Source organism: Ceratotherium simum, chromosome 23 (genome assembly GCF_057802395.1).
Source record: "Ceratotherium simum simum isolate JZ-2026a chromosome 23, ASM5780239v1, whole genome shotgun sequence".
Taxonomy (NCBI): domain Eukaryota; kingdom Metazoa; phylum Chordata; class Mammalia; order Perissodactyla; family Rhinocerotidae; genus Ceratotherium; species Ceratotherium simum.
The window spans coordinates 38,562,103-38,574,795 of record NC_141922.1 but is presented as its reverse complement, the minus strand read 5'-3'; the positions used below and the strand labels follow the sequence as shown (position 1 = coordinate 38,574,795).

General features: G+C 39.5%; 1 protein-coding gene across 1 annotated transcript in view; it reads right to left on the bottom strand.

The window, feature by feature from the left end:
- Positions 1 to 12,390, bottom strand: part of RNF19A (ring finger protein 19A, RBR E3 ubiquitin protein ligase) — a 54,496-nt gene extending 42,106 nt beyond the window's left edge. Inside the window, exon 1 of the mRNA XM_004431210.3 lies at positions 12,147 to 12,390. The gene's annotated coding sequence lies outside the window, so the exon portion shown is untranslated. The remainder of the gene's footprint in view (positions 1 to 12,146) is intronic.
- Between the last annotated feature and the right edge of the window lie 303 nt (positions 12,391 to 12,693).

Genomic DNA, 12,693 nt, shown 5'->3' with positions numbered 1-12,693 from the left:
ACAGAAGGTTAACTGCTACTGCTGAGATGTTGGAATTTAATTTGCCAGTAAGAATTAATATCAGTTTCTGTAAGCCTTTTCTGCTCTCACTAATTTACATTATTAGTACAATATTCATATCTGTACCAATTATTAGCTCAGTCAGAACGTACTTCTATTCCATTAAGACTTGAAGTCGCACCTCTATCCAAAAAGAGTTAACTTTTGAGGAAGGTTAAAAAACAACTTTCATCCCTAAAAGACTGTCTCAGATTCACAATACAAGAATAAATATGAGGTATGTAGATGGCCTAGAGTAATCTATCACGTTTAAAAAACAAAATTATACAAATAAAGGCTAATCAATATTGTATATTCAAAGGACAGTTGATTATTAATATGTTTATAAAGCCATTATAGTGCTATTACGTCATCTTCACTCAAAATGGCAATTACCACTGAAAAACATTTTTATCATTCCTCATAAGTTAAGTCAATAACATATACCTCTATTTAAAATGTAACATGGGGCCGGCCCGGTGGCGCAGCCGTTAAGTTTACACGTTCCGCTTTGGTGGCCCGGGGTTCGCCGGTTCAGATCCTGGGCGTAGAGCTACTCACCGCTCATCAAGCCATGCTGAGGCAGCATGCCCCATAGAAGAGCTACAACTCTACAACTATGATATCCAACTATGTACTGGGGCTTTGGGGAGAAAAAACAAAAAGAGGAAGACTGGCAACAGATATTAGTGCGGGGCTAATCTTTCTCAAAAATAATAATAATAAAAATAACTAACTAAATAAAATGTAACATATACAAAGAGGTAAAATATTTGATGCCCAGTGAAAATCAGCAATGGTACTAGAAATACAATCTAAATGCCTTTCAATTATTTGAATGTCTCCTCAGAAAGATGAACATATTGTATGTTATATGCACATCTAAGGAAATGGGTTCTATGTATCACTACCAAGTGGTTTTGCGGCTTTAGTTCAGTAACAACCTCTCTGTATCATCTGTAAAACAGGGAAAACACAATTGTGGCAGAGATGATGTTATATACTCACCTGTTTCATTTTCCTCCTGAGCACATAAGAAGACTATATTTTCTACTCCCCTTGCAACTAGATGCAGCCATGTGTCCAGTCCTGGCCAATGCAATGTGAGTACATGATATATGCCCCTTGCAGGACTGGTCCCTAAATCATCCCTTCAAACATCCTTCGAACTCTCTCTCTTCCCTCATTGGCTAATTGAATGTAGTAATTCTAGTGGTTGACTCCAAGCAAGCCTTAAGGGACAGCTGAGTCACAAGATGGAAGGAATATGGATAACTGAGTCATCCACATGGTTCTCTGTGTGAGTGAAAAACAAACTTTTATTGTGTTCCACCATGAGATTTGGGGGTTGGCTGCTTCAGACACAATTATCTTATCCACCTTAGCGGGGGAAAATAAAAGAGGTAATAATTTAGAGGAGCTTGTGGGGAAAATTTTTAAAATACTATACAAATATGGGGTAATGATAGACTATATTTTATTCAGAGAGTAAAGCATGGACTTTGAAGTCACAAAGTTTGGGTTCAAGTTAAGCCTCTGACACTTAGTAGCTAACTGTGTGACATTGGGTTAAACTACTAAGACAGTTTCTTCAACTGTAAAATAGGAATAATATCTATAGGCCACAGATTATTAGGATTAACTAAAATAATATACATAAAGAATCCAGCATAGGGTATGGCACATATTAGTTAACAAATATTAGTTATAACTATTATAAATATCTGAGAAGACGGTACAATGTAACTAAACCGTTTACTGAATAAAACTGTTGGAAGGATTATCACACTTAAGGTTACAAATAAAACGAAATAAACTGTTGGCTCTGAAATGGTTTTTCTAATGTAACAAGAACAGTCAGCCACCTGGAAGTTTGGAATACATCATTATATGACATTAATTTCTCTAAGGTAAATATAAATCATGTTTTCAGTATTCTTATGTTTATATAGCTACAAACCTACCTCAAGGGGTCTTTCTAATATTAAAAATGGGATAAATAATTTCAACTCAACTTATAAATGGGAAAGTTGTATTCAACAGATTATTAGCATAGGCAAGTATCAGTTTCCAGCAAGTTTTCTGGAAAGTGAATGCTTACCAAGATGCAAATATACCACCCTGAGCTCTATTCTTAAGATAGTTTCTATGATTTCCCAGAAACAGAAAGTAGAAGTTCAGAGTAAACTATTCCCATATGCCACAAAGCCTCCCCAAAGAGACAGTTCTTAAACAGCTTCACAAACACACACTTGCCACATTTACCTATTTAAGCCTGTTCTTGATTGGGAGGCAGAATAGAATGGTACTTTGTGGTTTTAATAATACTCATTACAAATAATACTCATTACTCAATCCATTACAAAAAGTAGCTGCTGCAGAAAGAAAAAACATTATTCATTCAATTTTTCCAATAAAAAAAGATTAAAAACATTTTGGCTAGCTCATTCCAGGCCATCTTTGTTCAGAATGACAAACAATACACCAACAGGGAAATGGTAGGGAAAGCACAGTGCAAAATGTCAGGTATTGTGGAGTGCCCAGAGACACAAAAAGTTTTAAGATAGATTTTCTTAAAAATATCTAGCTGTCAAAATTTTTTTTGAATTGATTAAAATACTCATTGTTACAGATCAACAGAAGGGAAATACTAACCTAGTCCGAGATCTCAGCCAAGCCTGTCTACTTTTCTGAATTTCAATTTCCTTATTTGAAAGCTAAAGTGATTGGACCAGATACTAAGTTCCCTTGGTTCTAAAAGACTATGATTCTAATATTCAAATATATACAGTTTTAATATACAGCATACTCTAGGGTTAAAAGTGAATAATTAAGATTTTCTGAGATAAATAATTTTTGTTTCTGTACTTTTAAAAATATCTCCAAATTCTCTTAAGTGTTAGTATACTCTTTTGTCTTAGTAAATCCCATGAAAGGAGTATAATCTTTGCAAACTGAATTTTACAAGTTTCATCATTAATCTGAATAATTCTACTATTTGGACAATTACAAGTATTAAGTGTCGGCTAATTTTGTCTTAACCACTTTTTCTGGAAGTTTTTTTTTTAAATAAAACTTGTTGATTAAGAGCAGCATCCTGACTCTCCAATTTTGGAAGTTCATTTGCCTCCCTCTCCTAAAGAACAAGAAGAGTAAGGAAAGAGGAGATCTCTGGTGAGGTAAATCATTGCGTGTGTACGTATTTAATTTTATGATATACGTACAAAGGAGATAGAGTACAGGCTAGAAGAGCTGTTTGGTAGAAGTCCTAGAAACTATTTTTAAATTTTTCTTCAAATTATAAATTCTCAGAAGGAACAATATCTCTTGGGAAACAAGAGACACAATAAGCAAAATGTGTCTATTTGCCTTTGAATACGGAGCATTCCTATAGCCTTTCTCTAAACGTATCTCCACAAAATAAGATCAAAACTGAAACACAAATGAAATATTTATTAACTGTATATGGGAAGAATTCAAGTAAGGGAGTATTTTCTAAAGAAAAACAGAACAATCCAGGTGAGAATTACACAACAGGTAAACAATCATAAAGGTTTATCATTGTTATGGTTTTCTCATTGAGAAGACAAAAGAAACAAAATAGGTTTAACTATAATTCTAAAACATATTATTTAATTAGATGCATTAGATTTTTAACTATAAACTGCTGGGAAGCATCAACCTTAAGACCAATTTAAAAAATCAGCAATCAGACAGAATGGGTCTCCTAAATAATTCACGGAGATACCAAGAGTGAAAAGGCTACAAACCTGCAACTGTTTCACAAATACTGGTCATGCACAGGTGCATCTGCTTGAACACCCATTCGCTCTTCTCAGAATGCTGCACCAACTTTATTTGGCTGTGGAACCTATCCTTCTAATGACACTAGTGTTCTAATCTCACCTCTATATTTTATAAGTGAGAAAACTGTAGTCTAAAGCTACTCAGTCCAATATATCATCACTAGCCACATAAGACTTTTTAAGATTAAATTAAAAATTTTTTAAATTTAAATTTCATTTCCTCAGTTGCACTAGTCACATTTCAAATACTCTATAGACTTATGTGGCTACTGGCTACCATACTGGGCAGTGCAGGTCTAGAAAATTTCCACCATCGCAGAAAGTTCTACTGGACAACACTGGTCTAGATATTATTTGATTTATCCACACAGCTAATGTGGCAGAACCAACGTCTCAGTCCTCTTTCTACCACCTTACTTCCCAGACTAGGCCTTCACTAATTACCTGGTTTCTGAATGATCACATTAGCCTTTTTGCTAAGGTCAGCTTACAAATCTCCATTCGCTTCCCACAGATAAATAAATCTCAAACTTTGCATGGCATTCAAAGCATTCCACAATCTAACCTTAGTCTCTCACCTTTCTCCTACATAAAAACCACACTCTAGCCAACTGATCTATTTGCTAAATACATTAACAAAGCATACATGGTTTCACCTCCATGACTTTTCCCATGCCTTTGTCTCTGTGTGGAATACTCTTTTCCATCTTTTCTGCTTATCTCAAGTCCCACTCTTCTTTTAAGGCCCAACTCCTATCTTATCTCCACAAATCATTCTAGTTCACTAGTTATAAATAAACTACTAAAAATTGTTTCATACCTTTATATAGAAGTTTACAATTTTCTAAATACTTCATCTAAATATTTTACTGTGATTCTTTGCTAGAATGTGGAAAAAAAGTTAAGCAGAGTAAAGGAAATTAGGAGTGTGTATACATGTGGTGCTGATTGCAATTTTTAAAAGGGTGATCAGAGCTTACTGAAAAGATGACCTTTAAACAACGACTTGAAGGAGGTAGGGGAGTTAGCCATGTGGAAATCTGCGGAAAGAGCATCCAAGGCAGAGGGAACAGCCATTGAGAAGGCCCTAAAGCAGGAACGTGCCTGGTATACTTAAGAAATAGCCTGAAGGCCAGAATGTGGCCAAAGGAAAATGAGCAAGGCCAGGAAGACATGAGGTAGGTCAGAATGTAACGGGGCCAGGTTGTGTGGGGCTTTATAGGCCACTGTAAGGACTTTGGCTTTTATTCTAAGTGAGATGGGGAAACTTTGGGGGCTTCTAAACAGACAGAGATAGTCTAGAATCTGAATAATTTAAAAGGATAATTCTGGTGTTAAGAATAGAATGGGAAGAAGGGGGCAAGCTGTAGTAGCACTGAGAAAGTTTAAAAGCTATCGCAACAATCTAAGACAGAGATGATGATGGGCTTTTCAGTTTAAGTTTGAGATGCCTTTCATATCTTAGGTGGGAATGTATACTCAAATACCCGTTTAACAAGCCTGGAGTTGAGGAAAAAAGTCTGGCCTAGAGATATAAATTTGGGAGGAGTTGTTACATGGATGGTGTGTAAAATCATGAGAAATGGATGAAATCACCCTAGGAGTAAATATAGAAGGGTAAGGACTGAGCCCTGTGGCATTCCAACATTAAGATATAGGGGAGACGAGGAGGATACAGTAAAAGAGATACAAAAAGCGGAAGGGGGACCTTTTAGGAATTATACCTTCAGAAGACAAAACCTGTTGGTCTATCCCCATCAATATTTTATTCGCCCCCCGTCCTAAACGTAAACTAAGATCTTATGAAGAGCAAAGAAGGGGCAAATTGGGAGCAGGAGTGAAGGAATGAAGTGAGAGAAAAAGAACAATGTATCTTACAGGATATAATCTATTTTTTAGGCCTGTTGAGGCTTGAGGGTATGAATATACTTTCTTTGATATTTCGAAGAAAGGATCAGAATTATAAAGGAAGGACTGTCTAGTCACTGATATTCACAACGCACGCATGATATAAAACAAAAGATAAGCATAGATCTTTGGCTTACTGAAGACTTTTGACTGTGTATTAGTTTTCTGTAGCTGCTACAAATTACCACAAAGTGGGTGGCTTAAAACAACAGACATTTATTTTCTCACATTTCTGGAAGCTAAAGTCCAAAATCCAGCAAGACCACACTCCCTTTTGGGGCTACAAAAGAAAATCTGTTCTTTGCCTCTTCCAGCTTCTGGTGACAAGTATTCCTTGGCTTGTGGCCACATCACTCCCATCTCTGCCTCTGTGGTCACGCTGTCTCCTCCTCTTCTGTTTGTCTTCTCCTCTTCTGTCTGCCTGTAATTTCCTTCTGCTTTTCCCTTCTAAGGACAACCTGAAATTGGATTTTGGACCCACTGAATAATACAAGATGATCTCCTCATCTCAAAATCCTTACATTAAGTACATCTGCAGAGACTCTTTTTTCCAAATAAGGTATCATTCACAGGTTCCAGAGATTAGGTTGTGAACATTCTTTTTCAGGGCCACCATTCAACCTACTACATGATTCCAGAAATTTCTGCTAAGGACATCAGCAAAGTGTGTTATGTTTATGCAAAAAGCCAAAGGATGTTCATCCATAATAATTTTTTTTTTAATTGAAGGGTATGGCTATAAGGAGACATTTATTTGATTTGGCTATATTTGGCTATGTGCAACTGCTTACCAGGTAACCACTGCCACCCTTGGTTTGGATAAAAGAATTAGTCATTGGGCTATACATCACAAATCCTGTGATGATAGGCTTTTCTAAATGCTTGTTTTACTTTCCGACTCACACTCACTTATCAGACCCCACCTCCTCTTTCCAAAGAACTTTATTTCATGATTTTGATTTAAAGATGCCTATATAAGAAGTGTTGGTTGTCATACAAACAAAAACTGACAAAGATTAGTTCAGGCAATATTTAAATAGATCACAGGTTTAAAATCTGGTGCTTTAATGGACCTAGTCACCTCTCCTGATTCTATATGTTACAAGAGCATCTCATATAGTATTCATTGTAACTGATTCCAATGTAGGAGGTAACATTCCTCCATATGCACATGAGACTTCTTCCTTTTGTTTTTATACTGAGACTTGCTATGACACGTTACTGATAATGAAAAAAATCTTTTATAACTGCCTTGTCTGAGTATTTCAGACATAATTCATACTAATCCAATGAAACAGATGATAGCATATTCTCCCTCATTTTATAGACAGGGAAAGAGAGTGAGGCACAGTCCTTTTGTGGGAGTTATAAAAGCAAGAGGAGTCAGGTATCCCGACTTTCAATCCAACTCAGTAATTCCAGTTCAATGACATATGTGCTTCTGTATTTGGTCTCAAAAGACATGCCAACCACTTAGAAAAAGACTATCAAAAGACAAAGAAAAGAATTTCTGGGGCCTGGACTGGTGGCGCAAGCAGTTAAGTGCAAGCGCTCTGCTTCAGTGGCCCGGGGTTCACAGGTTCGGATCCTGGGCGCGCACTGACACACCATTTGTTAAGCCATGCTGTGGCAGCGTCCCATATAAAGTAGAGGAAGGTGGGCACAGATGTTAGCTCACGGCCAATCTTCCTCAAGAAAAAAGGGGAGGATTGCCATCGGATGTTAGTTCAGGGTTAGTCCTCCTCAGACACAAAAAAAGAATTTCTGTGGAAAAGGACAAATATTTCATACAAAATGCCCCTAGAGCTATGCTGTCTAGTGTAAACACACACTGGATTGAAGACTTAGTATGAATAAAAAATGTAAAGTTGGGGCCAGCCCAGCGGCATAGTGGTTAAGTTCCCAGGCTCCATTTTGGCGGCCCAGGGTTCGCAGGTTCAGATCCGGGGCGTGGATCTACGCACTGCTTATCAAGCCATGCTGCAGCAGGCGTCCTGCATATAAAGTGGAGGAAGATGGGCACAGATGTTAGCCCAGGGCCAACCCTCCTCAGCAAAAAGAGGAGGATTGGCAACAGATGTTAGCTCAGAGCTAATCTTCCTCTCACACACACACAAAAAGTAGTCTTTTATTAATACACTTTGAAATGATAATGTTTTGGATATGTCGAGTTAAATAAAATATATTATGAAAATTAATTTCACCTGTTTCTTTTTACTTTTTAATGTGGCTAAAGAAAATTTTAAACTACATTTATGACTCACATTATATTTCTATTAGATGGCCCTGCTGTAGAGAAAGTTATGAAACATTACACAAACTTTATTCAGTTAGCAAATACTTATTCAACACCTATTATTGTCAGGCTTTATGCTAAATGCTGAGACCTTAACAGTGAACAAAGAGAATGGTCCCTGCCATCATAAAGTTTACGTTATCTCCTACACTTCTACTGCACATTTCACATATATTATCTCATATGTGATAACACATAAAAATAATTTAATTTAGAATCTGTTACCATTTAGGGGAGCAAATCCCTATACTTAGAAATCACAAAACATAAATCATCAGATTCTCCTACTAATGGCAGTCTATTTTTTGATACATTATTTACATTATTATGCTATATAATATTTAGCTGAAGCCTAACACTAGAACATTCCCAGTAGCTTCTCCTGGTTTCTTACTCCCTCCTTATGGCTCACCTCTACCAGCGTCTCTTCAACTGGCAACCTGCCTGCTATTCACATTACAGCAGGGCTACCTATACTTTCAGGGGTCTCCAGAGAAGGACAGAGTTTGAAACTGTTAACTGTATATAATTTTAAGAATCCACCTCCAGTTTTTTGGACCCAAGACTGAGTTTTGAAGTTTCTTTTGGGCTTAAACAAACTAGGGTGATTTCTGAGCAAGATTTTGCTTCATAATTCAATGCACAAACTTAATTGAGGGTTAAAACAAGCCCTCATTAGTTTTGTCCTATTGAGGCTTTCACATAAGAACTCTCCCAAATAGACTTCTAAAACAAATTAACAAGTAGTATTTCTCTAGTAAATGATTTTTTAAGACAAAATACTAAGTAACACTGATAAAAGGGTTATATATTCTTGTCTTAAGACTAATGGAATAGCTTTCAAGAAAATGTTATAATGAACAAAACAAAGAGAGCAATACAAGCAAAAACTACTTTATCAAAAGGTGCTAATTTTTCCCACTTTAATACAGAAAGTTTTACTGACACATGATAGCTATTGAGAAATAAATGAAGTACCCAAGTTTTAAACACTCAAAATGATTTCACTGCCTTTTTTGGTTGAAGTCTACCACCATCTGAAATACAGATGTGTTTAGCAAAAGAATATTATCCTCAATCATTAGCTGTGCAGGTGTGGTTATATACAGAGTTGTCTGGATGTTGTACATCCGTCAGCTAACAAAGAACTGATATCTTACAACTTGAAAAACAAGTGGAAGAAAAATAATAATTACTCCTGATTGCAGCAAAAAATAGCCTAAGGAAAATTTAGCTATTTTCCATAAGTAATCAGATTAACATTTTGCTAAAAAGGACTCAAACCAAAATCTTTAAGCTAAAGTACTTCATATATGATCATGGGTCCTTTCAGGCCATTGTTAAACTACTAGTGCTAGTTTGCCAAATACAATGCAACATGCAATCAAATATAAATTTAGAAATTCAACTTTCTTTGGTGTTCAGCCCAAAATGGCCTAATTTTTATATGGGCCTCAAATGATAAAAGAGCATAAATGTTTGTCAAATGCAGGCTGGTTTCATGCTATCGACTGTCACTTGTTAATAGCATCAGAAAAACAACAATTCTCTTAAGATTTTTTTCCCTCTATAACCTGAGTAGAGAAGAAATATAAGGAGGCAATTCAGATGAAAATGCAACAAAACTTATCCCCAGCTTATTCTGTGCCCAGCACTCGACTAGGGACTTTTGCATGTTATCACAAACATTTGCCTTCCCTCTCTCCCTTGAAAAAACCAGAAAACTATATTTTTCAATCCAGTGCCCTCCAGATTAAAAAAAAAAAAAAAAAAAGTTAGGGGGATAATTAGAAACTAAAGAATTTCCATGATAAATCTAAATAATATACATATATTACTTAGCCATAATATACAAGAAATTCTTTCAAATGTTAAAAAAACTTGCTTCAAATTACTTATGTTTAATTCCATCCAACAATCCCATAAGAACAATTAGTATCTGTCAATTCGATCCCATTAAAGAGAGGTGACACCAAGTGTCTTACATTCACAACGCAAAAATATTACCTTTTGACTTCCCCTATTTCAAATCTGTGAAGTGCATTTATTTTCCACTAAGACGCTGCAGTATCTTTAAAAACAGACACTAATGTTAGTATCTTTCACATGTTAGATAGAAAAAATATGGTTCCATTTAGTGAAGTAAAAAGGCACCCAAAATTCTACAAATCACCACCAAAATTTAAAAAAGAAATTCCACCATTGGTTAGATGACAGTAAAAGGGACTGCTCTTTACATAAACTAATAATCAACTGAGGCATCCCCTAAATGAAACAATATTTCAAGTAGCTACTATTTGGACTCTAAGAATTGGATTGTGTTTCAACTCCTAAAAGAATGTTGCAGTTTTAAAAGTGAATCTTACTAGAGTAGTTCTGGAAGTCAGAGGTATTGGAAAAAGACACTAACATCACTCGCCAAATGTAATTTTTCCTCAGAAAAACACCTTGCGGTGACATTAAATAGTTTCCGTGGACACATGAAATTTAAACTTCAGTTATATTGTATACAGTAATTAAAAAGGAGAATATTAAACTAACGAAAAGAGTTTCTTTTGTTATCGTTGCATAATTTGGTTTATTAAGCCCCAAGACTTAATGTTAAATCTTTCCCATGAAATTACACGTAGCAAGGAAAGAACATTTGAAAATCAAGAGTTAACAATAGATCATCGCCATTTTCTAAACAGAGAGAAGTATTTACATTTTAATTCCGTTCAGACACTTGGGTGTTAAGGAAGCATAAACAGGCAAATACGGTAACAGCTTGAACTATAAACAGAAGCGAAAGATGCGCATTAAGATGGTTAATGGCAAAACTGAAAATGAAATCTGGGCATACCGTCAGACTTACTAGGTTAAAATAGTAACAGAAAGTAAAGAAATAAAAAGACAGCCATGTTCCACGGGGAAAAAACTGGAATGAAAAGGAAAGATCACAAACATTGTAAGGCAAGCAGTCAGGGGAAAGGATTGCTTTATGCTCCCACTGTTTACTAACGTTTAAAACTAGCATTTCCAGCCAACACCTGGGTTTGAACATTGCAGCGGCACTTAAACGCTGTCCTTTCCAACGTCAACCCAACAGAACACTCTGCAACAATCTGAATAGTAAATATTAACCAGAATAAAGCATCGTTCGTATATTTCTACCTTCAAGGGCCAATGAGAAAAAATTAAGACCTTTCTTTCTCCCATATATAGCCTTAACCACTCTCTCTTCTCTTTTATTTACTGCCCTTGTCGCGGGGTTAATGAACCCTAACTTCTTTTTCTTCTTCCCATTAATGGAAATGGGGGGAAAGAGCAACGGCAGAGCGGAGTCCAGATGATAGGAAAAACTAGAAATTAAAAAGAATGGCATTACGTGCTGGGTGCAGGCTGCAGGCTGGGAACTCCCTGAAGGTTTAGCATGAGGGAAACAATCCTGGAAGATCCCTATGAACACATACTTTATGCCAAAGCTACACCATTTTTCGTATGTTTAATTTCTGCTTTTGAAGGGGGTGGCAGTTCTCCCGGATGAACCTTCCCCGGTGCTTGCCTCCTTTTCCCTAGGGCCCCGGCAGCAGGGGTTGGGGGCACTGGCCCCGGCTCCGAATTTGCAGCGAGACCCGGAAATCGGTCCCGTTAGAGCCGATTTCACCCATCAGGAATGCGCTCCGCCCCCGCCGCCTCCCCGAGGCGGCCGCCCTCGGTGTCGCCTGCTTCGGGGGCCGAGGAAGTGCTTGAGGGGAGCGCCGCCTCGACCCGTCACAACACTGCGGGTCGGCCGCCGTCTCCACAGTCCCGGCCAGGAGGACAGGGCTCGGGGCGGATCCCACGCTCCGCCTCCGCCCGCGCGGCCAAGGGGGCGCCAGCGCCGGAGCCGGGCGGGGGCGCGGGACCAGCCGAGGCTTAACCCCCGGAGCCGGTCCCGGCCCCTACCCCGAGCTGGGCACGAAAGGGGGCGCCTTTCCCTTGGGATTTCCGAATCCATTTCCGACCCTGGGAGGGGGGCGAGGGCAGCGGCTCTGCCCAAGCGCCCTGGGTCGGAAACGGGAGCCGCCCCTGCCCTCCCGCTCCCGGGCGCACCCTCCTCCCGCGCCCGCCCGTACCTTCAACTCCTCAGAGCCGCGGCGGGCGCAGGGCTGCGGGCGAGCAGGCCCATCTCCCCGCGGCGGCGGAAGCCAGAGGAAGTACGGAGGAGGGTCCCTCAGGCCTGCCGAGGAGTCTCTCAGCTGGGGAGGGAGGAACCGAGAGGAGACGTCCCGACGGCCGCTTTCCCGAACTCCTCCTCCGCAGTTCTGTCTTGACGGCCGTTCCCGGGAACCAGCGCCGCGACTGCCATTCTCCCCCTCCCTCAGCCCCCGCAGTCTCCGCCTCCTCCTCCCACTCCTTCCTCCCGCCCCCGGCCCTCCCTGCCCCGCCCCGCCGCCCGCGTGCCGTGCGTCATGGCGTCACGCCCACCGGGCCCGCCGCGGGCGGCTCTGGGACGCGCACGTTCGCCCCGCGCCCGCCCAGGAGCGCTGCCCCTGCGACGCGGGTGGCCCAGACCGCGGCCTCCCTCCGTGTGCTCCGCACGGGGCAGTCTACGGCCCTTCCTGCCCTTCGGGCTCGCCCCGAACGGGCAGAGCTGTGGAGCAGGTGTCTCCTGCAAAGACG